Source organism: Nuphar pumila, chromosome 9 (genome assembly GCF_984573655.1).
Source record: "Nuphar pumila chromosome 9, dmNupPumi1.hap1.1, whole genome shotgun sequence".
Lineage (NCBI taxonomy): Eukaryota > Viridiplantae > Streptophyta > Magnoliopsida > Nymphaeales > Nymphaeaceae > Nuphar > Nuphar pumila.
This window is the reverse complement of record NC_143257.1, coordinates 21,573,157-21,596,961: the sequence shown is the minus strand read 5'-3', so window position 1 is coordinate 21,596,961 and position 23,805 is coordinate 21,573,157.

Genomic DNA, 23,805 nt, shown 5'->3' with positions numbered 1-23,805 from the left:
AATCAAACTTATCAAGATTATCTTTGGTATTTAACAAGAAACATTTACTACCAAAAATTCTGAAATATGAGATCTTTGGTATACGATCATAATACAATTCAAAACATGTTTTATGTAAAATTGGTTGAATAAAAACACGATTTAAGACATAACATGCTGTATTAATTGCTTCAGCCCAAAAGTATTTTGGTAAATTTTTATCTTGAAGCATGGTTCTAGCACATTCTTGCAAAGTTCTATTCTTTCTTTCAACAACTCCATTTTGTGGAGCCGTTCTAGGAAAAGCAAAGTTGTGAGATATACCATGTAAATCACAAAACTTTAGAAAAGATTCATTTTCAAATTCACCACCATGATCACTACGAATTTTAATAATAGATGTAGATTTTTCATTTGTAATTCTTCTACAAAGTTTAGAAATTTCTGAAAAAGCATCATTTTTGCTTTTTAGAAAAATCACCCATGTAAACCGAGAATAATCATCTACTATAACAAAAGCATACTTGCTACCATTCAAACTTTGAATTCTAGATGGTCCAAATAGATCTAAATGTAAAAGTTCAAGAGGATGTTTTGTTGAAACTATATCTTTAGCTTTAAAAGAACTCTTGATTTGTTTACCCCTTTGACAAGCATCAAATAAGTGATCCTTTTTATATGGTATTCTAGGTAGGCCTCTTACAAGATCATTCTTGGATAACTTTGAAATAATTTTAAAGTTAACATGTCCAAGTCTCTTGTGCCATAACCATTGAATTTCATTTGAAACAATAAGACAATTTTCATTAAAAGAGGATAATTCATCTAGATATAGTTCATACACATTGTTTCTTCTTTTACCTTTAAAAATGATCTTTTTAGATTGAAAATCAGAAATTAAGCATAAATCATTTTTAAAAGAAACATGAAAACCTTTATCACATAATTGACTGATAGATATTAAATTATGCATTAAACCATCTACTAAAAGAACATTTTCTATCAAGGGGAATTTTGGATTACCAATATCACCAATACTTATCACTTTTCCCTTGTTATTGTCACCAAAGGTGACGGTTCCTCCATCCTTATTTTGGAGGGTGGAAAATAACTCCGGCCTTCCAGTCATATGTTTGGAACATCCGCTGTCCAATATCCATTTGCTCCTTATGTTGTGTACCTACAACAAAATCAGAAAACAAAGCATTTGACCCCTTTCTATTTTCGGGTCCATGAGAGTTAGTCTTAGGAACCCATATCCATTTGGATTTTGGTTTCCTTTGATAATAAATATTCTTTCTATAAAAGGATTTAGAATAAACATGTCTAGAATAATCATATCTAGATGCATTTCTATTAGAACTAGAAAGTTTAGTTCTATGAACAAAAGGTTGAGAATAATGTCTTTGATTTTTCACCACATAGTTTGGTCTATTTTGAGTATCAAAGAAGCTATATCCCAATCCGGTTTTATTAACCGAGCATTTTTGAGAACCAAGAAGTTTTTCTAGATTCTCTTGACCACTTGTGAATTTGGTCACTATAGAAAGAAGATCATTTGACTTTTCTTTAAGACTAGATATTTCTTTTTGTAAGAGATTGGTTCTAACTTCAATTTTTTTTATCTCAAGTGCTTGGCAAGAATTTTCCTTCTTGAGATCTTCTATTTCTTAAAGTAACACTTTATTTTGAGAGTCAAGAGTTAAATTTTCAGTTTTTAACTCTTTATTTTTAGAACTAAGACTCTTAAATTTAGCATATAAATCATTAAATGCTTCAAATAACTCATCATAGTCAAATTGACTTACCGAATCTTCTTGTGCTACAAAACACATGTTGGCGACTTCTTCATTTGATTCTTCATCGGAAGAGGAGTCACTATCATCCCAACATGCTTGAAATGCCTTTTTCTTCTTGAATTGGTCCTTGGGCTTGATTTTGAGAAGAGGACAATCTTTCTTGATATATCCTGTCTTTTTGCAGTTAAAGCACTTTACTTCATTGGGAATGGAAGAATCTGCTTTCTTTGCCTTTCTTTGAAATCTTCCCTTTTTGATGAATCTTCTGAATTGCCTTGTGATGAGGGCAATATCTTCATCTTCATCTTCTTCTGAATTTTCTGAGTCAGAAGTAGCCTTAAAAGTAAGAGATTTCTTCTTAGGCTCTTCTTCTTGTCTGTCTTGAAGTTGGACCTCATATGCCATTAGGTTACCAACTAAGTCTTCAAGAGTGAGAGTATTGAGATCATTTGCTTCTTCAATAGCAGTGGTTTTTCTCTCCCATTTAGGAGTTAAACACCTTAGAATCTTTCTGACTAAATCCACTTGTGAATATTCTTTTCCAAGGGATTTCAAAGTGTTAGTTATATCGGTCATTCTAGTTACCATGTCCGATATAGATTCATTTTGCTTCATTTTGAACAATTCAAATTTATGAACTAAAGAAGCAATTTTAGATTCCTTTACCTTTGTCGTACCTTCGTGAGTTACTAGTAGAGTATGCCAAATTTCATTTGTTGTAGAGCATTGAGAGATGCGATTGAATTCTACCTTGTCAACGCCACAGTATAATGCATTCATGGCTTTGGCATTCAGTGAAACAGTCTTCTTTTCATTATCGGTCCATCGGCTGAAATCAGTTGATGGAGTTTGGTACTTTTCTGAAACAACTCTCCAGATATCGAGATCCATGGATTGCAAGAATATTGTCATTCTTACTTTCCAGTATCCATAGTTTGTTCCGTCGAAGAGAGGAGGACGAACAGAGGAGCATCCTTCTTTGTGCTGAGATGTTGTAGTTTCCATGCTAGATGATGGTCAAATCAAAGTAATAGCAAACCTTCGCTCTGATACCAAATGAAAGCGCACTAGGATCGAGGTAACGAGCACTAGAGGGGGGGTGAATAGTGCTTTTAAAAATTGTCTGCGGAATATAGAATGATTTTGCAAATCTCAAAGCAAACACACAAAGAACACAAGATTTTATCCTGGTTCGGTCTAACCCGACCTACATCCAGTCCCCAAGCAAAACCCGCTTGAGATTTTCACTATCAACCTTGTAAACTACAAGATCACACAGACCATAACTGGTCCCACTTTCAGTAACAACCCTACTGAAAGCAAACAACTCCTTTACACCAAGGAGTCCTTCTTTTTACAGAAAATAAGTAACAACTTACAAAACAACCTATGAGCCTTCCTTTTGAATGCAAATGAGATGCAATTGGCTTTTGAGGTTGTTGAAATACTCTACTCACGAATTCACTATCTCTCAAAGTAATTTGAGTGAAAAACTGAAGTGAAAATATCACGTGAGTGAGAAAACAAAAACTTGAATGAATAGGAGTGAAAAGCAATAAGTAAATAATTCAAATTGATTGAATTCTTGTTTTTTTTAGTGTAAAATGCACTCATATTTATAGTTCAAAGATTCCATACGTTGAGAGTATGAAAGGGTGTCAAAACTGTCCATTTCAAACGATCAAAACGTTTGAAAAATGAAAAGACACGCCTTTTTGAAGTTTCAGGAAAATGGCAAAATTAGTCGACTGAAACATCAGTTAGTCGACTAATAGTTAGTTATTAGTAGACTGACAGTTATCGTCGGTCGACTGATCTGTTAATCGAGCCGTTTGAAAATCTGAACTTTTGAAACTTAGTCGACTTGAGAAAAGTTAGTCGACTGATAATATCATCAGTAGACTGAAAAACCTTTTAGTCGACTGCTGCTAAAATCTTCTGAAAAACAAACATTTTGTTCAGTCGACTAATAAAAAGCATTAGTCGACTGCTGCTAAATTTTCAGAAAACACATGTTCTGTTCAGTCGACTGATAAAACCATTAGTCGACTGCTGCTAATTTTTCCAGAAAACAGACATTCTGTCCAGTCGACTGATAAAACCTTTGGTCGACTAATTTGACAAAAATGACTTCTTAGAAAATATGGCGCGAAAGGATTAGTCGACTGGTAAGTCTATTGGTCGACTAATAAACATGAAAATTTAAGAAAAGAGTTTTCTAAAAAGATTTTCATGAGGGTTCTTTTTAGAAAAGTTTTTTTAAAGACTTTTAAGGTGAAATGCAACCTAAATATGCACTCTAAGTAAGGCTCTTACAAGAATCTAAGGCTTTTAATGAATTAAACATTTGCACACTAGTCTTCAAAGATTCTTCACTGAATTCTTCAATTTCTTCATAGCCTTAGCTGAAATGCAGTTGATTCCACTTGTTCATCATCAAAACCTTGTACTTGAAGTATCATGTATGGCTTCATTGTCATAACAATTTTGAATTTCAAACAGGCTCAATTTGAGCCCTCCATGTGGCGCCATCTCAGGGGTGCTATTTTGATTTTTTTGAGAAAATAAAATGGGAAATTTTATGGGTGAGACACCTCAGCAGAATTTGAAAATTTTCAAAATTGGGTTTGCTTGATTTTCTCTGCAGGAAGCTCCCAGATGGCGCCACCTCAGAGGGTGCTACCTGGGGTTTGAAATTCAAAATTTGCCTTTTGTAGGGAGCCCTCAAGTGGCGCCACCTCATGGGGATATTTTTATTAAAATATAAAATAAATAAAAGAAATGAAGCAAAGTGGGGCTCTGGATTGGCGCCACCTCAAAAGGAGGTTTGAGGTGTAAAGCTGGAAACAGTAGGAGCATGCCATGTGGCACCACCTCTGGAAGCTCTTGACACATGTCAGAAGGATAGGAGTGGAAGAAGCAGACTGTGCCACCTCAGAGGAATTCAAATTCTACTTTTTTGCAGGAAAGGAGAGGCTGACATGTGGTGCCACCTCCAAGTTGCTTCACACTGCCATGTGGCAGGAGAACAGGGATGGAAGAAGCAAAATGTGCCACCTCAGAGGGGGGGCTTTTCTACTTTTTCTAATGCAGGGAGGCCTGGACATGTGGCATACAAGTGTCAGCTGTCTGGAGAAGCCTTCTCAAATGGCGCCACCTCAGAAGGTAATTTGAATTTCAAATGGGGGTTGGCTCTGGAGGAATGGAGGATGGACATGTGGCAGTTCCTCAGAGTGGCTCCTACAATGCCATGTGGCAGGAGGAAAAATCAAGAAACATGTGGCGCCCTCATAGACAAAGTAGAAAAAGGTAGAACTCCAGGATTTGCGCCACCTAGCTCTTGTCTGAAAATTTTTGAATGGTTGCTCTTCTGAAGAAAGCCAAGAGTGACATGTGTTCTCTACTTTTTCTGAAGGAAGCTAAACATGACATGTGTCATCTACTTTTCTGAGAAAAGTAGGGGAAAGACATGTGTCATCTTGCTTTTTCTGAAAGAAGCAGAAATTGACACGTGGCAGAGGGAAGAGAAGGAGGTCCAAGCCATGTGGCGCCATCTCAGACAAAATGGAAAAGGTGAAGTTCAGGATTTGCGCCACCTCTGGAGAGATTTGAATATTTGAATTCTAGTTTTTCTGAAGAGAGCAGGAAATGACACATGGCATCTACTTTTTCTAAGAAGAGCAGAGAATGACACATGTCACCTGCTTTTTCTGAAAAGAGTAGAGAATGACACATGACATTTGCTTTTTCTGAGGAAATGAGAGATTGACATGTGTCCTCTACAGAAGACACACTTCAAATGGCGCCACCTCAGAGGAGACAAGCCTACCTTTTTCTAGAGGAAACTAGGAGTGACACGTGTCCTCTACAGGAGACACACTTCAAATGGCGCCACCTCAGAGGAGACAAGTTTTTCTTTTTTTGGCCAGGACAACACAGGACACTTGTCATCTCAGAGTGATCTTTGGAATGACACATGGCGCAGGGTGAAGATGGTGGATGTTGACATGTGGCGGCTTCTTAAGGTAGCCCCACACTGACACTTGGCAGATAAATGGGAGGAGAGAGAAAAGACAAGTGGCGCCCATCCAGGGGACAAGGCTCCTATATTTTTGGGTTTTTCAAAATTCAGATTTTTCAAAAGAAAAGCCTATGTGACACCACCTCAGTGTGGGTCCCACCTTGCTTCTTTATTGAAATAAAGACAAGACAGTAAATCCTTTTTTTCTTTTGGAATTTTCATAAAATCTAGACTAATTGGCAAAACAGAAATTTTGAAAAGAGATGGCCCTTGTAGGGTGATTTTGTAAAAGGAAGATATTGAAATTGTTGACAAAAAAGGAAAAATCTAAGTTGAAGTGGCTGAAATCCATATTGAAAACTATCCAGATCTTTTTCCTTAGGAAATATTTTGAAATTCAGAGTCCTGGGGGTAAAATGGGAAGAATGGATAATTTTAAAAACCTAGGGTTTTGAAATCAATTTTGAAAGTAGTTGAAATTCGAATTTGGATTAAAGATTTTGAAATCAAGAGTTCTGGACCTCGAAATGACATGTTGTGCAGTGCAGTGATATGAAATGCTCATGCAATGCTATGAAATGACATGTCATATGAAATGTAATCCTGAATTGGGCTTTGGAGATTCCTGTGTTCTGTCCGGAATAAAATTTTGAACATTTGAGCTGAAAATAGAGAAATTTTGAGAGTTGCAGACGGAATTTATACTTTTGCAAGGTCTGAGCTCAGAAAATGACCATTTTGCCCTCTGGCGATTTCAGAGGCTGGATGCTGATGCTTGGTGGAAATGTTGGAGAGATGAATGAAAATTTGGGGTGTTTACATATCCCAATTCCAAATCTCCCTTTTCAAGATTTATTTTCAAATCTCTGATTATTCCTGTTACGACAATGAAGTCGTACACGATACTTCAAGTATAAGGTTTTGATGATGAACAAGTGAATCAACTGCATTTCAGCTATGGCAATGAAGAAAGATGACAAGAATTAAAGAATTCAATGAAGAATCTATGAAGAATCTATGAAGACTAGTGTGAAAATGTAAAATTCATTAAATGTCTTAGATTCTTGTAAGAGCCTTACTTAAAGTGCATATTTCGATTGCATTTCACCTAAAAAGTCTTTAAAAACACTTTTCTAAAAGAACCCTTCATGAAAATTATTTTAGAAAACTCTTTACTTAATTTTTCATGTTTATCAGTCGACCAACAGACTCACCAGTCGACCAACTTTCTCGCATTTATTTTATAAAGCAAAAATGTCAATTTTCTGAATTAGTCAACTGAAGGTTTTATCACTGGACTGGACAGAACATGTGTTTTCAGAAAAATTTAGCAGCAGTCGACTGAAAGATTTTTCAGTCTACTGATGATATTATCAGTCGACTAACTTTTTCTTTAGTCGACTAAGTTTCAAACTTTAGATTCTCAAACAACTATTTTAAACAGATTAGTCGACCGACGATAACTGTCAGTCTGCTTGCAGTCGACTAACTATTGTTCCAGTCGACTAATTTTATCATTTTTCCTGAAACTTCTAAAAGGCGTGTTTTTTCATTTTTCAAACGTTTTGATCGTTCAAAATGGACTGTTTTGACACCCTTTCATACCCTCAACATATGAAATCTTTCAACTATAAATATGAGTGCATTCCACTCTCAAAAATATCAAATCCAATCGAATTACATTGAATTATTCTTTGCTTTTCACTCATATTCGTTTTCTCACTCACTTAATATTTTCACTTCAGTTTTTCACTCAAATTCCTTTGAGAGCTAGTGAATTCGTGAGTTGAGTATTTCAACAACCTCAAAAGCCAATTGCATTTCATTTGCATTCATAAGAAGGGCTCATAGGTTGATTATTTTATTTTTCTGTAAAAGGAAAGGACTCCTTAGTTTAAAGGAGTTGTTTGCTTTGAGTAGGTTTGTTACTGAAAGTGGGAGCGGATTTGGTCTGTATGTTCTTGTGTTTACACAAGGTTGATAGTGAAAATCTCAAGTGGGTTTTGCTTGGGGACTGAATGTAGGTCTGGAAGACCGAACTAGCATAAATTCTTGTGTTCTTTGTGTGATTGCTTTGCGAATTTTAAAATCCTTCGAAATTCAAAAGACGTTATTTAAAAGCACTATTCACCCCCCCCCCCTCTAGTGCTCGTTGTCTCGATCCTATAGAACTTTCATTTGGTATCAGAGCAAATTAGCTATATTTTGATCTTACCATCATCTAGCATGGAAACAACATCTTCTCAACACAAAGAAGGATGCTCCTCTGTTCGTCCTCTTCTCTTCGATAGAACAAACTCTGGATATTGAAAAGTAAGAATGATAATATTCCCACAATCCATGGATCTCGAAACTTGGAGAGTTGTTTTAGAAAAGTTTCAAATGCCATCAACTGATTTCAGCCAATGGACTGATGAAGAAAAGAAGGTTGCTTCACTCTATGCCAAAGCTATGAATGCACTGTATTGTGTTGTTGACAAGGTAGAGTTTAATCATATCTCTCAATGTTCCACAGCAAATGAAATTTGGCATACTCTTCTCGTTACTCATGAAGGTACGTCAAAGATAAAGGAATCTAAAATTGCCTCTTTAGTTCATAAGTTTGAGTTATTTAAAATAAAGCAAAATGAGTCTATATCGGACATGGTAACAAGAATGACCAATATTACTAACACTCTAAAATCCCTTGGAAAAGAATATTCACAAGTGAATTTAGTTAAAAAAATCCTAACGTGTTTAACTCCTGAATGGGAAAGAAAAACCACAGCAATAGAGGAAGCAAATGATTTAAACACCCTTTCTCTTGAAGATTTGGTTGATAACTTAATGCCATATGAAGTCCAACTTCATGATAGACAAGAAGAAGAACCCCAAAAGAAATCTCTTGCTTTCAAGGCCACTTTTGACTCTGAAGATTTAGAAGAAGATGAAGATGTTGCCCTCATCACTAGGCAATTCAAAAGATTCATCAAAAATTGAAGATTTCAAAGGAAAGTAAATAAAATTGATTATTCTAATTCTAATGAAGTCAAGTGCTTTAACTGAAAAAGGCAAGACACATCAAGAAAGATTGTCCTTTTCTCAAAATCAAGCCCAAGGACCAATTCAAGAAGAAAAAAGAATTTCAAGCAAGTTGGGATGATAGTGACTCATCTTCCGATAAAGAATCTAATGAAGAAGTCGCCAACATGTGCTTTGTAGCACAAGAAGACTTGGTAAGTCAATTTGAGTATGATGATTTATTAGAGGCATTTAATGATTTATATGCTAAATTTAAGAGTCTAAGTTCTAAAAACAAAGAGTTAAAAACTGAAAATTCAACTCTTGACTCTCAAAACAAAGTGTTACTTCAAGAGATAGAAGATCTCAAGAAGGAAAACTTTTGTCAAGCATTTGAGATAAAAGAAATTGGAATTAGAACCAATCTCTTACAAGAAGAAATAACAAGTCTAAAAGAAAAATCAAATGATCTTCTTTCTATAGTGACCAAATTCACTAATGGACAAGAGAATCTAGAAAGACTTCTTAGTTCTCAAAGATGCTCGGTTAACAAAACCGGTTTGGGATATAGCTTCTTTGATACTCAAAATAGATCAAACTATGTGGTGAAGAATCAAAGACAAAATTCTCAACCATTTGTTCAAATAACTCAATTTTCTAGTTATAATAGAAATGCATTTAATCATGGTACTTATAAAACTTATAAGCCTAGACATGATTACTCTAGAAATGCTAAATCTTTTTATAGAAAGAATATTTATTCTCAAAGAAAACAAAAATCCAAATGGATATGGGTTTCTAAGACTACCTCTCATGGACCCAAAAATAGAAAGGGGTCAAATGCTTTGTCTTCTAATTTTGTTGTAGGTACACAAAATAAGGAGCAAATGGATCTTGGACAACGGTTGTTCCAAACATATGACTGGAAGGTTGAAGTTATTTTTCACCCTTCAAAGTAAGGATGGAGGAACCGTCACCTTTGGTGACAATAACAAGGGAAAAGTAATCGGTATTGGTAACATTGGTAATCCAAAATTTCCCTTGATAGAAAATGTTCTTTTAGTAGATGATTTAATGCATAATTTATTATCCATTAGTCAATTATGTGATAAAGGTTTTCTCGTTTCTTTTGAACATGATTTATGCTTAATTTCTGATTTTTAATATAAAAAGATAGTGTTTAAAGGTAAAAGAAGGAACAATGTGTATGAACTTTATCTAGATGAGTTACCCACTTTTAATGAAAAATGTCTTATTACTTCAAATGAAATTCAATGGTTATGGCATAAGAGACTTGGACATGTTAACTTTAAATTAATTTCTAAGTTATCCAAGAATGATCTTGTTAGAGGCCTACCTAAAATACCATATAAGAAGGACCACTTATGTGATCCTTGCCAAATGGGTAAACAAATCAAGAGTTCTTTCAAAACAAAAGATATAGTTTCTACAAAACGTCCTCTTGAACTTTTACATTTAGATCTTTTTGGACCATCTAGAATTCAAAGTTTGAATGGTAGCAAGTATGCTTTTGTTATAGTAGATGATTATTCTTGTTTTACTTGGGTGGTTTTTCTAAAAAGCAAAAATGATGCTTTTTCAGAATTTTCTAAACTTTGTAGAAGAATTACAAATGAAAAATCTACATCTATTATTACAATTTGTAGTGATCATGGTGGTGACTTTAAAAATGAATCTTTTCTAAAGTTTTGTCATTTACATGGTATATCTCACAACTTTGCTTTTCTTAGAGCGGCTCCACAAAATGGAGTTGTTGAAAGAAAGAATAGAACTTTGCAAGAATATTCTAGAACCATGCTTCAAGATAAAATTTACCAAAATACTTTTGGGCTGAAGTAGTGAATACAACATGTTATGTTTTAAACTGTGTTCTTATTCGACCAATCTTACATAAAACATGTTTTGAATTGTATTATAATCGTATACCAAAGATCTCATATTTCAATTTTTTTGGTAGTAAATGCTTCTTGTTAAATACCAAAGATAATCTTGATAAGTTTGATTCAAAATCAGACGAAGCAATATATCTTGGATATTCTTTTAGAAGCAAAGCTTATTGTGTTTTTAATAAAAGAACATCTTGCATTGAAGAATCTTTACATGTTGCATTTGATAAGAATTGTGAGCAGGTTATACCTCTAACGAAGGAGAAGAAGTCATACTTCAAGGAGAACCTTTGATAGAAAGCACTTCTCAAGAAAATATTTCTCTTCCATTGGTTTGGAAAGAAGTTCCTAATCATCCACATGAGCAAATGCTTGGAGAAATAAAGAGTGGTGTCCAAACTAGAAGTCAATTGCAATATATTGCAAATATTGCTTTCATATCTAAAATAGAACCAAAGAATATCAATGAGGCTTGTGATGATGAATTTTGACTTTTAGCCATGTTTGAAGAACTAAGCATTTGCTCATTATTAGACTTATAATTTTTTTTGAAAATTTTTGTTTTACTTGAAAAATTTTAAGACTAACATTTTTCTTGAACTTTGTTTTCAGTTATTGCAGCCTTTCTTTTCATGAACTTTGATAATTTCTGGGTTGTAGTATTTTGAACTTAAATTTGCATTTTGCTTATGCTATGACTGCACTTACTCATTTTGATATTGACAAAGGGGGAGAAAAAGACAAACATGGAAATTACATCATGTGAAAGCATTGAAAAAAGTTTAAAAAGGGTTGAAGTAATGATGGAAATGCAAAACAATCTATATGTGATAGTGCTAACTTCTTATGTTTTGTAGCAAATTGATAGGGGGAGTAAAATCTCCATTTATGCATCTAAATGCTCCATCTATGACTAATTTGTCATCATCAAAAAGAGGGAGATTGTTACGACAATGAAGTCGTGCACGATACTTTAAGTACATGGTTTTGATGATGAACAAGTGAATCAACTGCATTTCAGCTAAGGCAATGAAGCAAAATAACAAGAATTGAAGAATTCAATGAAGAATCTATGAAGACTAGTGTGCAAATGTAAAATTCATTAAAAGTCTTAGATTCTTGTACGAGCCTTGCTTAGAGTGCATATTTCGATTGCATTTCACATAAAAAGTCTTTAGAAAAACTTTTCTAAAAGAACCCTTCATGAAAATCATTTTAGAAAACTTTTTACTTAATTTTTCATGTTTATCAGTCGACCAACAGACTCACCAGTCGACCAACTTTCTCGTGCCAATTTTTCAAAGCAAAAATGTCAATTTTCTGAATTAGTTGACTGAAGGTTTTATTAGTCGACTGGACAGAATGTGTGTTTTCAAAAAAATTTAGCAGCAGTCAACTGAAAGATTTTTCAATCTACTGATGATATTATCAGTCGACTAACTTTTTCTTTAGTCAACTAAGTTTCAAACTTCAGATTTTCAAACGACTATTTTAAACAAATTAGTCGACCGCCGATAACTGTCAGTCTGCTTGCAGTCGACTAACTACTGTTCCAGTCGACTAATTTTATCATTTTTCCTGAAACTTCTAAAAGGCGAGTCTTTTCATTTTTCAAATGTTTTGATCGTTCAAAATGGACTGTTTTGACACCCTTTCATGCCCTCAACGTATAAAATCTTTCAACTATAAATATGAGTGCATTTCACACTCAAAAACATCAAATCCAATCAAATTACATTGAGTTATTCTTTGCTTTTCACTCATATTTGTTTTCTCACTCACTTGATATTTTCACTCAAATTCCTTTGAGAGCTAGTGAATTCGTGAGTTGAGTATTTCAACAACCTCAAAAGCCAATTGCATTCCATTTGCATTCATAAGAAGGGCTCGTAGGTTGATTGTAAGTTGATTATTTTATTTTTTTGTAAAAGGAAAGGACTCCATAGTTTAAAGGAGTTGTTTGCTTTCAGTAGGTTTGTTACTAAAAGTGAGATCGGATTTGGTCTGTATGTTCTTGTGTTTACACAAGGTTGATAGTGGAAATCTCAAGCGGGTTTTGCTTAGGTCTGGAAGACCGAACCAGGATAAATTCTTGTGTTCTTTGTGTGATTGCTTTGCGAATTTTAAAATCCTTCAAAATTCCAAAGACGCTATTTAAAAGCACTATTCACCCCCCCCCTCTAGTGCTCGTTGCCTCGATCCTATAGCACTTTCAATTCCAAGACTTAGAATTTCAAGTCTCTTCTTCCAGATCTATTCAAAGTTCTAAGTTAGATTCAAAATCTAACTTTTTCAAATCAATTTCCCAAAAACCATTTGTTTTCAAACTTATTTCAAAATCACTTGGAGAAACACAAAAATTTCTGAATTATTTTTCTCAAAAGCATACATCTCTGCATTCACACTATACAAACATGATTCTTTGTACATTTTAGACTTAGAATAAATTCTTAGACAATATTTAGGCAAAGCAAAAAGGCATTTATTTGATCCTTGGTTCAATTACCTCTAGTAAAGGCGTCAGGAACAGTTGAACCTCGTACCGATGAGCGAATCCCGTCTCTCCATTTTTCCTGCAAATTTTCAAAAATGGAGGCAAGTAAATTTCAAAATATTTTCAAATAAAGGTCAAGTGAGACCTTGCAAAAGAGCTCCTCTCTTCTTTCTTTCTTTCTCCTCTCTTCTTCTTTATTTTTTATTTCTTCTTCAAAAAGGGAATAGAGGCTAGAAAGGAAAAAGAAGGAAGAGAAAAATAAACAGAGGAAACATTTTGCAATGATCACACTGTCACAATGTTAGACCCGACTTAGGGGTCAAAACACTATAGAAATTCATAAAAATTTACATAGAGCTACTAGACATAAAAATAAAGATTTTCTTATTTACAGATCAAAAAAATCATTTGTGGTTAGGGAGATATCATTCTGACAATATACGCTTGATTTTAACGAATATAAAACATATTAAAATAGGTACTTTCAATTTCAGGTACTGGAAAATATAACAAATCATATTAAAAAATTATGAAATTTTAGCAGTGAGTAGCAGACACATATAGGAAGATTTTCCTTTTTACAGATTGTCGATTGAATCTCTGGTTAAGGAAATACAAACAACACAAGTTGATCTAAGGTTTGAACGAAGCATAACAAGCTCTAAGAAACTGATTCTATCTTCTGACAGAGAAAAAAATAGCAGACAGATGTAAAAAAATATTAAAAAAATATAATAAATACTAGACGTCATTATAAACATCAGCAATTTACGGATCATAAATCGGATCTTTGACGAGAGAGATAACACCTCTGCAAGTTGTTCCCGAATCCCAATAGCAATTTCACGATTTAAAAATCATCGTTCGGTTTATTATTTTTTTGATAGGGTTTTCGAATCCAGAATAATCCAATTTTTTTACAAGAAATTGCTGACAAACTCGTGAATCAACCTTAAAAAAATTACATTTTTTTAACAAAAGCTTAAGCATGAAATAACACAATTTCTACACACCCAGGATCAAAACACATGGATATTCAATAAAGCACTAAAAACCCTAATTTAAACATGGAAAATAAAAGAAAATATGCAAATAACACAACGAAGTTGGATTTGAAGCTTGAATGATCAAAATAAACATTAATACAGTGAAATAAAATAAAAATATCAGGGAAATTATGGTTAGAACTTGATTTAGTTTTCAAAAGAGGGATTTGACCCATTTAACGGGTGAATCTCATCTTTTATTTGGCAAAAACATAAAAAATAATATTCTAAACTATTCTAATGGATTAAAAATGTGAAATAAACCATAGAACAACATTAGATCATGTTTTTTATTTTGTTTTAGGGTTCTTAAAGGTAGATCATACTTGAAATCCATAAACAAGGGGCGATAATGGTGGATTTCATGGTGAAAAGCATAAAAAATAAATAAAGAAAACATAAAATAAAATCTCACCTTGGGTTGCTGCAGCTTCAATGAAGGAAGAAGAGGATGCTGGGAGGAGAGAGAGGCCATAAAAATTGGGAGAGAAAAAGAGAGAGAGAAAGCCTCCTTTGACCCCTCTAAAGAGCCATTTTTATAGCTTTTTGAAAATCCATGTAATTAGGGCTTAATTAATACCTAACTTTGACCTTTTCAAACTCAATCTAAAACCACTAAGGGGGGGTAATTTTTATGAGGACTCCTAGCCTAGGTGGGACTCTAACTAACCTACCTAAGTCCTAATTAAACCCTAAAACCTATCCAAATGTGGCGCCAACCTCTGTGAGCCCACGTTTGGTTTTTTAAAGGTTTAAATTTAAAAGTTAAAAATATGTTATGAAAACACTAAAATAAAATGAAGTTTTAAAATCAATTTGGGTTTTTTTCAAATTCCTAACCTAATTAGGACATGGACTAACCCTAAACTAACCCTAACTCTTTCAGATGTGGTGCCACTTGGTCTTTTTCAAAAACCTTAATTCTTAAAACTCTAAAATCAAGATTAAAATCTAAAGTAAAAATGTAACTTTTAAAAACAAGTTTGGACTATTCTAGACTCCTAACCTAACTAGGACACTGACTAACCCTAACTTCTTCAAATGTGGAGCCACCCAGAGTGGGCCACACTTGATTTTCTAAAAATGATTTTAAAACTTGAAAATGAAAGGTTTTCAAAAGAGGTTTAGAATTAGAATAAAAATTGAAAGTTTTTAAACTAAATAGAGTTCTGACTGGATCAAAAATCCTCCGGATATGGCGCCAACTGAGTGGGCTCCGTATCAGAGTTTTGAAAAAGTTGAAATAAAGACTAAAAATGGTTTTAAAATAGAGTTAAAATCAACAAATGAAACTTGGAGGTTTTGAAAATAGAGTCTTGAGCGGACTGAAACTCTGGCCTAGAGTCCTGAACCAATTAAAATTCTGAGATTTAGGTTTTTGAAAGCCAAATAAAGAAGTTTTTGAAAGATTTTCTCAGAACTAGTGAAAATAAGTTGGAAAATGCAATCAGGGTTAGAGTCCTAACTCAACCGAAACTCTGAAAGAGAGTTCTAAATCAACTGGGATTCTGGTAAATGAACTAATTTTTGAAAACAAGTGGTGAAAATAAAAATGGAAGTAAAACTAAAATTTAGAATAGAATCTCAACTGGATTTGGACTGCGGGTCAGAGTCCTGATCAGATTGAAACTCTAGTTTTTTGGTATTTTCTGAAAAACATATGAAAGAATTTTCGAAAACCCATGAAGATAGCAACAAGTGGTGAAATCAGAACAGAGTTCTGATCCAACTGGGACTCTGGGGACAAAGTCCTAATTTGACTAGGACTCTTAAAATTTTGGATTTTCTAAGAAAACAAATAAGAGGATTTTGGAAAATAGGTGAAAATAAGGTAGAAATTGAAGTTCGGTTCAGAATCCTGATCTGACTAGGATTCTGAACAAGAGTCCTAATTCAACTAGAATTCTGAGAATTTTTTATTTTCTAGAAAGCAAATGATGAGATTTTAAAAAGAACTTTTGAAAACAGGTGAAAAGAAAGTAAGAAAATGAAATCAGGATAGTGTCCTGATTCGATTGAGACTTTGGGATAGAGTCCCAAAATTTTGAAACTCTGTGATAAAAGTATAACAATTTTGGTTTCGGAAGACATAAATGAAGAGATTTTTTAAAGATTCTCTCAAAATTGAATTCAGGGTCAGAGTCCTGATCCAACTAGGCCTCTTTGAATAGAGTCATGGTTCAACTAAAACTCCGAGTTTCTGACTTCTTTCGAAAGATTTTGAAAGATTTGGTTGAAAACAAGTAAAAATGGCAACAAAAGATAGAGTCCTAATCCGATCGAAACTCTGAATAAGAGTCCTAATCCGATTGAAACTCTGAATTTTTGAGCCAAAATAAAAGAGTTTAAAAAAGTTTTCTCAAAACAGATAGAAATGACAATAATACGCAGAGTCCTGATCCGACTGGGACTTTGAAAAAGAGTCCTAATCCAACTGAGACTCTAAGATTTTAGCTCTTTTGAAAGTTAGATGAGAAGGTTTTCGAAAACAAGTGAAGAACAAAAGTAAAGGATGAAATCAGGATAGATTCGTTGTCCGACTAAAACTCCAAAAAAGAGTTCTGATCCAACTAGAACTCTAGAATTTTGGCTAAAATGAAAGATTTTGAAAGGTTTTCTCGAAAATCGGTAAAAATAGAAGTGAAAGGTAGAGTTCTGATCCGACTGAGACTCTGGAAAAAAGAGTCTTGATCCAACTAGGACTTTGAGATTTTGGCCAAAATGGTAGAAATGGATAGGGGATAAGATCACCTTTGATTTAAAATCAAAATAGAATTTTGAAAAAGGTTTAAAAGAATAAAAAGACAGAGTCTTGATCCAACTAGGACTCTAAGATTTTTGAGAAATTTGTTAAATGAAAGAAACCAAAAGCGACACCACCTAACTGGGTCTCATCTGAGGATTGAAATCAGTTAAAAATTGGCCTTGAAACAAATCCAGATTGTTTTTCTAAAGAAAATAAGATCCTGGGGGTTAACAAATGAAAAATATTGATGTAAAACCTAGGTTTATGAAATTGATCTTGAAAGAAATGTTTTAAAACTCGAATATGGATTCAATATTTTGAAAACAAGAGTGCTGGATCTAGATAATGAGGTGTAATGGCATGCAATGCCATACGATGCAATGAAGTGATATGCCAAATGCATAAAGTGATATGCAATGATTCATGAAATGTAAACCCTGGATGAGGGACTGGAAATCTCGGTCTCTCGGCAGAGAAAGAATTTGGAGATTCTCATCTGAGGATAAAAACTGACAGAAATTGAGCCAAAATAAGGATTGAATCTTGATTGTAGGATGGAGTATTGAAATTTTTATAAAATTTGGGCCATTAATAGCCCTGTCTCAAATATCGACCAATTGGTTCCCTGAAGATTGCAGAGAGTGGGTTCTAGTGGCAGGAGGCATGTGTTTGTGAATAAGGGTAAATTTTTGGGGTGTTTACAGATGCCCCTCTTTGCTACTAAGCCGATTGAAAGCTGAGCTTAGTGGCAAAGAAAAACATACTAAATTTGGACTATAAAAATGCTCCAATTAGAAGAATCTGACTGGGTATGAAAGAGTTGGCTCTGGCGATTATGGTAGATATGAAATGGAGAATGAAGAATAAAATTCACCTAATCGAGACGAGGGTCAGGCTTAGCCCTTAACCTGGATGTGATGCAAAATGCCTCATGGAAGGGCGAGGTTTAGGCTTGACCCTAAACCTGAAAGGGATGGAAAATACCTCATGGAAGAACGAGGCTTAGGCTTAACCCTTATCTTGAAGGGGATGATACATCACGGAAGAACGAGGTTTAGGCTTAACTCTTAACCTGAAAGGGACGATACCTCATGGAAAAATGAGGTTCAGGCTTAACCCTTAACCTGAAGGGAATGATACCTCGTGGAAGAACGAGGTTCATGTTTGACCCTTAACCTGAAGGGGACAATACCTCGTGGAAGAACAAGGTTCAAGCTTAACCCTTAACCTGAAGAGGACAATACCTCATGGAAGAACGAGGTTCAAGTTTGACCCTTAACCTAAAGGGGACGATACCTCATGGAAGAATGAGGTTCAGGTTTGACCCTTAACCTAAAGGGGACGATACCTCATGGAAGAACAAGGTTCAGGCTTAACCCTTAACTTGAAAGGGATGACAGAATTCTCGCAAGGAGAAACCATGATGGGACCTTCGAATCTCGCACAATAAATCTGAGAGGGGTTTGCAAAAGGAAGAGAGGGGGTTCCCTAAAGCTTGAAAAGGGATTGATCTTGGGCGTCTCATCACTGAGACTAAATGACTTTTAAAACAAATGACCTTTTGCAGAGACAATTCAGGTTTAACCCTTACCATGAACGGGAACTGTCTATGGTGGAACAGTGAGGTACACAGGGAAGTGTGCGAACCTGAGAGCCCAGGCGCTCAGATCAAAACAAGAAGGAAAGGATCTTGAAAACTCCTGTTATCAAGTCCTAAAAAGAGATAACTACAACGCCAGGATATATCAAAATAGACATCAAGCTCTCACTTCATATCTAGATAACTTGAAAAGATTGCCAATAAGATAAAAAATTGTATTTTATTCAAGATAATTGAAAATAACCACATTTGTTTAAAAGATATTTTGTCTTCTACCTAGAGTATTACTTCCAACTGGGGCTAACTCCGTAGAATCCAAAATCAAAATCAAATTATTCCTGTTGAGTTTCTTCAAGGAAGCTATCCATTTCCTTGATATGAAAAAAAAAGAATTTGTTCTCAATATCATAAAAGCAATTAATGAAAAGGATATTGATAAAAGAATTTCACATGAATAAAGAAAATAATTGGCAGTTTTTGGCAGTTTGATATCTGAGTTTTATCCATGATGATCTTTTTGAACTCTTTTGAGACATAGAGAATGAGTTTTCCTTGGGGTTTGGGGAGAATTTCACCACATCCGCCTTCAACTTAGTCGTGTTTTGATTTTCCCTAGAAGGACGCATCACAAACTCCTTCAACTCGGAGATGTTCCGCCTCTTCTTTGATCCTAAGAATTATATTAAGGATGTTGTCTCTTTTAATTGAAGTATCTTGATAATCTTTTGTGCTCTTTTGAGACATGAAAAGTGAGTTTCTTGGGATTGGGCGAGAATCTCATCACATCAGCCTTCAACTTAGCTGTGTTTTGATTTTCTTAGAAAGGACACACCACAAGCTCCTTCAACTTGGAAATATTTCGTATCTTTTTTTATTCCCAAGAATCAAATTGATAAAATGGTCTCTTTGGTTGAAAATCTCTTTATGATAACAATAATTAAATATCTTTTAGGGATTGGCAGGAGGTTCATCGCATCAGCCTTCAACTTGACAATGATTTAAACTTTTTCTGGAAGGACGCGTCACATACTCCTTCAACTTGGAGATGATCCGAGTCTTCTTTAGCCCCAGGGGTCAAACTCATCCATCAGTCTTCAACTTGACAATGATTGAAAGATCCCTTTTGCATATAGTTAATTGTAGCTTGATTGATTGAAGAAATATTGAAGTTGAGATTGAGTGAATTCTTTTATATCGCCCAGGATATTTTCACTGCCTTATTACCAGAAGAATGATCCTTAAAAATGTGCTATAGCTATGATCAATATCAATTCACTTATGGCTTTTCAACTTCACTGAATTTTTCTTTTGCCGGTCATATCGAGGACATTTTTTCATCCTTTTGGTTGACCAACAGAAAAGCTTAAATTTTGAATCTTTCTTCGCAAAAGCTTTGTCCTTTTGAAAGGAATACTGAAGGTAATATAAGGTAAACTTTTGTGCAATAAAGATTTTGAGATCAACAACTGTTTTCCATGACAAATTGGCAAAATATTCTTGGAATCCTTGGTGAAAGAAATTGCTTGAGGTCTAAATGATATATCCGTGGCTAGATTCTCCTCTCCTTTCCCCAAAGGAGAGACTCGGGCTTGACCCTTACCTAAATGAGTAATAAAAGATACTCCTCTCTTCCTTGAAGAGGAGGTGTTTACAAAATGAACTTTCAAAGAGAAATAAAGTTTTTGTCAAAACTCCCTATCTCTAGGCTTCTCTTATGGAAAGGTGGCCGATGACAAATGTCGGGAAGGATATCATAGAGGAGCGAGTCCATCACACTCTCTCTGGAAAAAGGGTCCTCGATGACGGGATGGCCTAACAAAAGATATTGGGGGTCACAAGAAGAACGAGCTTCCGTCGAAACTATTCCTGGAAAAAGGGTTCCTTGTGTGATAATAAAGATTATTTTGCAAACTGTTCATGAAGCACGAGTCCCTTCAAACTCTCCCTAAAAAGGGTTCAATGAACGAACAATAAAGACATGCGAAAGCAGCGAGCCCCCTTGAACTCTTCTTGGAAAAAAGGTCCCTCGCAAGAGAAAAGATTGATAATTGATTTTGAGCTAATTGACGGATGAGTTTGACACAAATGTTGAATCTTGGATGACCATGATTGGCGAATACAACCCGAAGGTTGGAAAATAATGATTGACTTTGATAGAATTGATGACCCGAAGGTTTGACTAAGAAAATAGGTGACCTGAAGGTCAGATTGATAGATTTGAGTGACTCGAAGGTCCGATTAACAGAACTGGTTGACCCACAGGTTGATTAGACAAAAATTGATTGACCCGAAGGTTAGTTTGATAAGAATTGATTGACTCAAAGGTCGGTTGACAAAATTGATTGACCCGAAGGTCAGTTTGGCAAAAATGGATTGACCCGAAGGTCTGATTGATAAAATTTGTATTGATCTTGATGTGGAATTAGTATAAAGATTGAATTTTAAAGAATGACCAATACAAATACGAGATTTGGTAAAAGAACCAAGGCGAAGTTGGATTTTGTAAAAGGACAACTTTGAAAATTGGATTTAACCGGATCAATGTAAAACTGGGTTCGGTAGAAAGTTTCAAATCGAAATTCAAATCTTCATGGGAAAACTAGATGAATTGGATTTTGAAAGAAAATTTGAATCGAAACTCGGATCTTCTAGACCAATTACTAAATTTGCAGGAAAGTTCGAGTAGGAGTTTTGTGATCATCGCAAAAATTTTTCTCTCGTGGTTTCTTTCTCTTCCTTCTCTTTCCCTTTTCTAACCTCTATTTTCCTCCTTTTTGAAGGGAGTAAAATAAGAGAAAGAAAAGAAAGAGAAAAGAAAGAAAGAGAAAAGAGAAACTCTTTTGCGGGTTTTCACTTGACCTTAATTTTGAAGAATTTTGAAATAACTTGCCTCCGTTTTTGAAATATTTGCGGAAAAACTGGGAGACGGGATCCGCTTGTCGGTACGAGGTTCGACTGTTCCTGGCGCCTTTACCAGGGGTAATCGAACCAACGGTCGAATTAATGCCTTTTGCTTTGCAAAGAATTTATCTAAGTATTTATCTTAACTCTAAATGCACAATGAATCATGCTTGTGCAAATGCAAAGATGTATACTCCTTTTGAAAATGTTTTGAAGAATTTCCAAGTGAATCTGATAAAGTGAAGAAATGTTTTCTAACTTAGAACTTAAGATTAAAGTTCTAAGTTTTTTTAGAATGGTCAAGGGCTAGGAAAAATAAATCTGGATTTTGGAAAATGATTTTTGAAGCTGATATGAGGGAAGAGAGAAGAAAGGAAATTTCAAAGTTATAAATGGACTTTGAATTAGAAATTTGAACTTGGATGAATATTTGGAATGGAATTGAATTCCAATTTTGGAGTTTTGAATTTAGAAGGGAATGTGGGAAATCTAAATGAATTGAGAAATGCATAAGTTGGAATTTCAAGATAAAATTCGAATCCAAGTTCTGGATTCTGAATAGAGTTTTGAGTTGATTTTTGGATTTAGGATCCTAAATAGGAACTTGATTTGAATGAAATGGAATTGGTTTTGAGAATTGGAATTTAAAGTGGAATTTTGGATTTGGAATTTTGAAGGGAATTGGATTCAAGACTTAGAATCCAAGATGGTATTTGGATCTGAAATCTAAGATCCAAGATAGGGTTGGACTCTGGATCCTAAGGATTGGAATTTGGATCTGAATCTGAGATCCAAAGGTAGAATGAGGATCTGGATCCTAAGTGGAATTTGGATCTGTAATTAGAGATCCAAAGTGGAATAAGGATCTGGATCCTAAATGGAATTTGGATCTGTAATTGGAGATCCAAAGTGGAATGAGGATCTGGATCTAAAATGGAATTTGGATCTATAATTTTGGAGATCAAAAGTGGAATAAGGATCTGGATCCTAAATGGGACTTGGATCTGTAATCGAAGATCCAAGGCGGAATGGAGCTTATACTTGGAAATCTGGATCCAAGTTGAGACTAGGATTTGACTTTGGATTTGGGTTTTGAAAGTCCAAATGGGACTTTTGAAGATGGATCTGGGTTTTGAAAACCCATATGGAACTTAGGAATGTTTGGATTTTGAGATTCAGAATCAATCTCAACTTTGATTTAAAACTTGAAGAAAACTTGATTTTGAATCAGAAGATGGATCAGAAACTTCAAAGTTAAATTGAACTTTGAAATTAGATGTTGAATTGAGTTGGAATTTTGGAATTTCAAAATTGATTTGAGAATTTTGAATTTATAAATGAACTTTAAAGTCAATTTGGACTTTGAATTTGGAGCTTGAATTTGGAATGAATCAAGAATATAAAGATTGAATTTTGAAATTTCAAAGTCAAATTGGACTTTGAACTTGGAATTTAAATATTTGAAATAAGATAGAAGAATGAATTTAAACTATAGACTAAAGAAAGATATTTGAGATCACTTGGGTTTTTGAAAGAGAATTTTGAAAATATGATGCAATTCTTCCCTAAATGATGAATGAATTTAAAGAATTTGAAATTGAATTTTTGAAAAGTTATTCCATTCTTTTAAATGAATTAAAACAAGATTGAAAATATAATACATCCTTGACTATGGTCATTGAATGTATTATATAATAATCTATATTTAAATTCAAGAGAAGAATGAAACACATTTGGTGCTTTTATAGAATTTAAAATGAAATTAACTCTCAATATACCCTGACTATGGCCATTGGTATATATTTTGAGTTAATCCTAAGTTAAATTCTGATAAAAGAAAGAAAATATTTTGAGAAAATATGATGAATTTTGAAAATGGATCCAGTGTGGATCCAGTGTTATTCCGTAAAAGATAAAAATCCTAAGTTTTGTCCACAACCTGACTATGGCCATTGATGTGGATCATCAACTTAGGATCAATTACCTCTTACAAAAATGGTGCACGTGCCATTCGTGTTTCACCATTGTGAGAATTTGAGAAATAAAGATAAAGATGCATGAAAACAAGTAACTCATGGTAGTTACAATGCTCATTCATTCTATCTAAAACTTGGAAATATAAATTCTCATTTAAAATCTAACTATTACAAAAAAAATCGAATTCACAACTCCAAGTAATGATATTTTCCATATATTCCCTGCAAAACAAAGCTAGCATAGAACAATATGCTAAAATATTGGAGTGCTATGTTGGAACTAAGATGTATGTGATAAATGTATACCCATGGAAATGCAATCATGATGACATACCT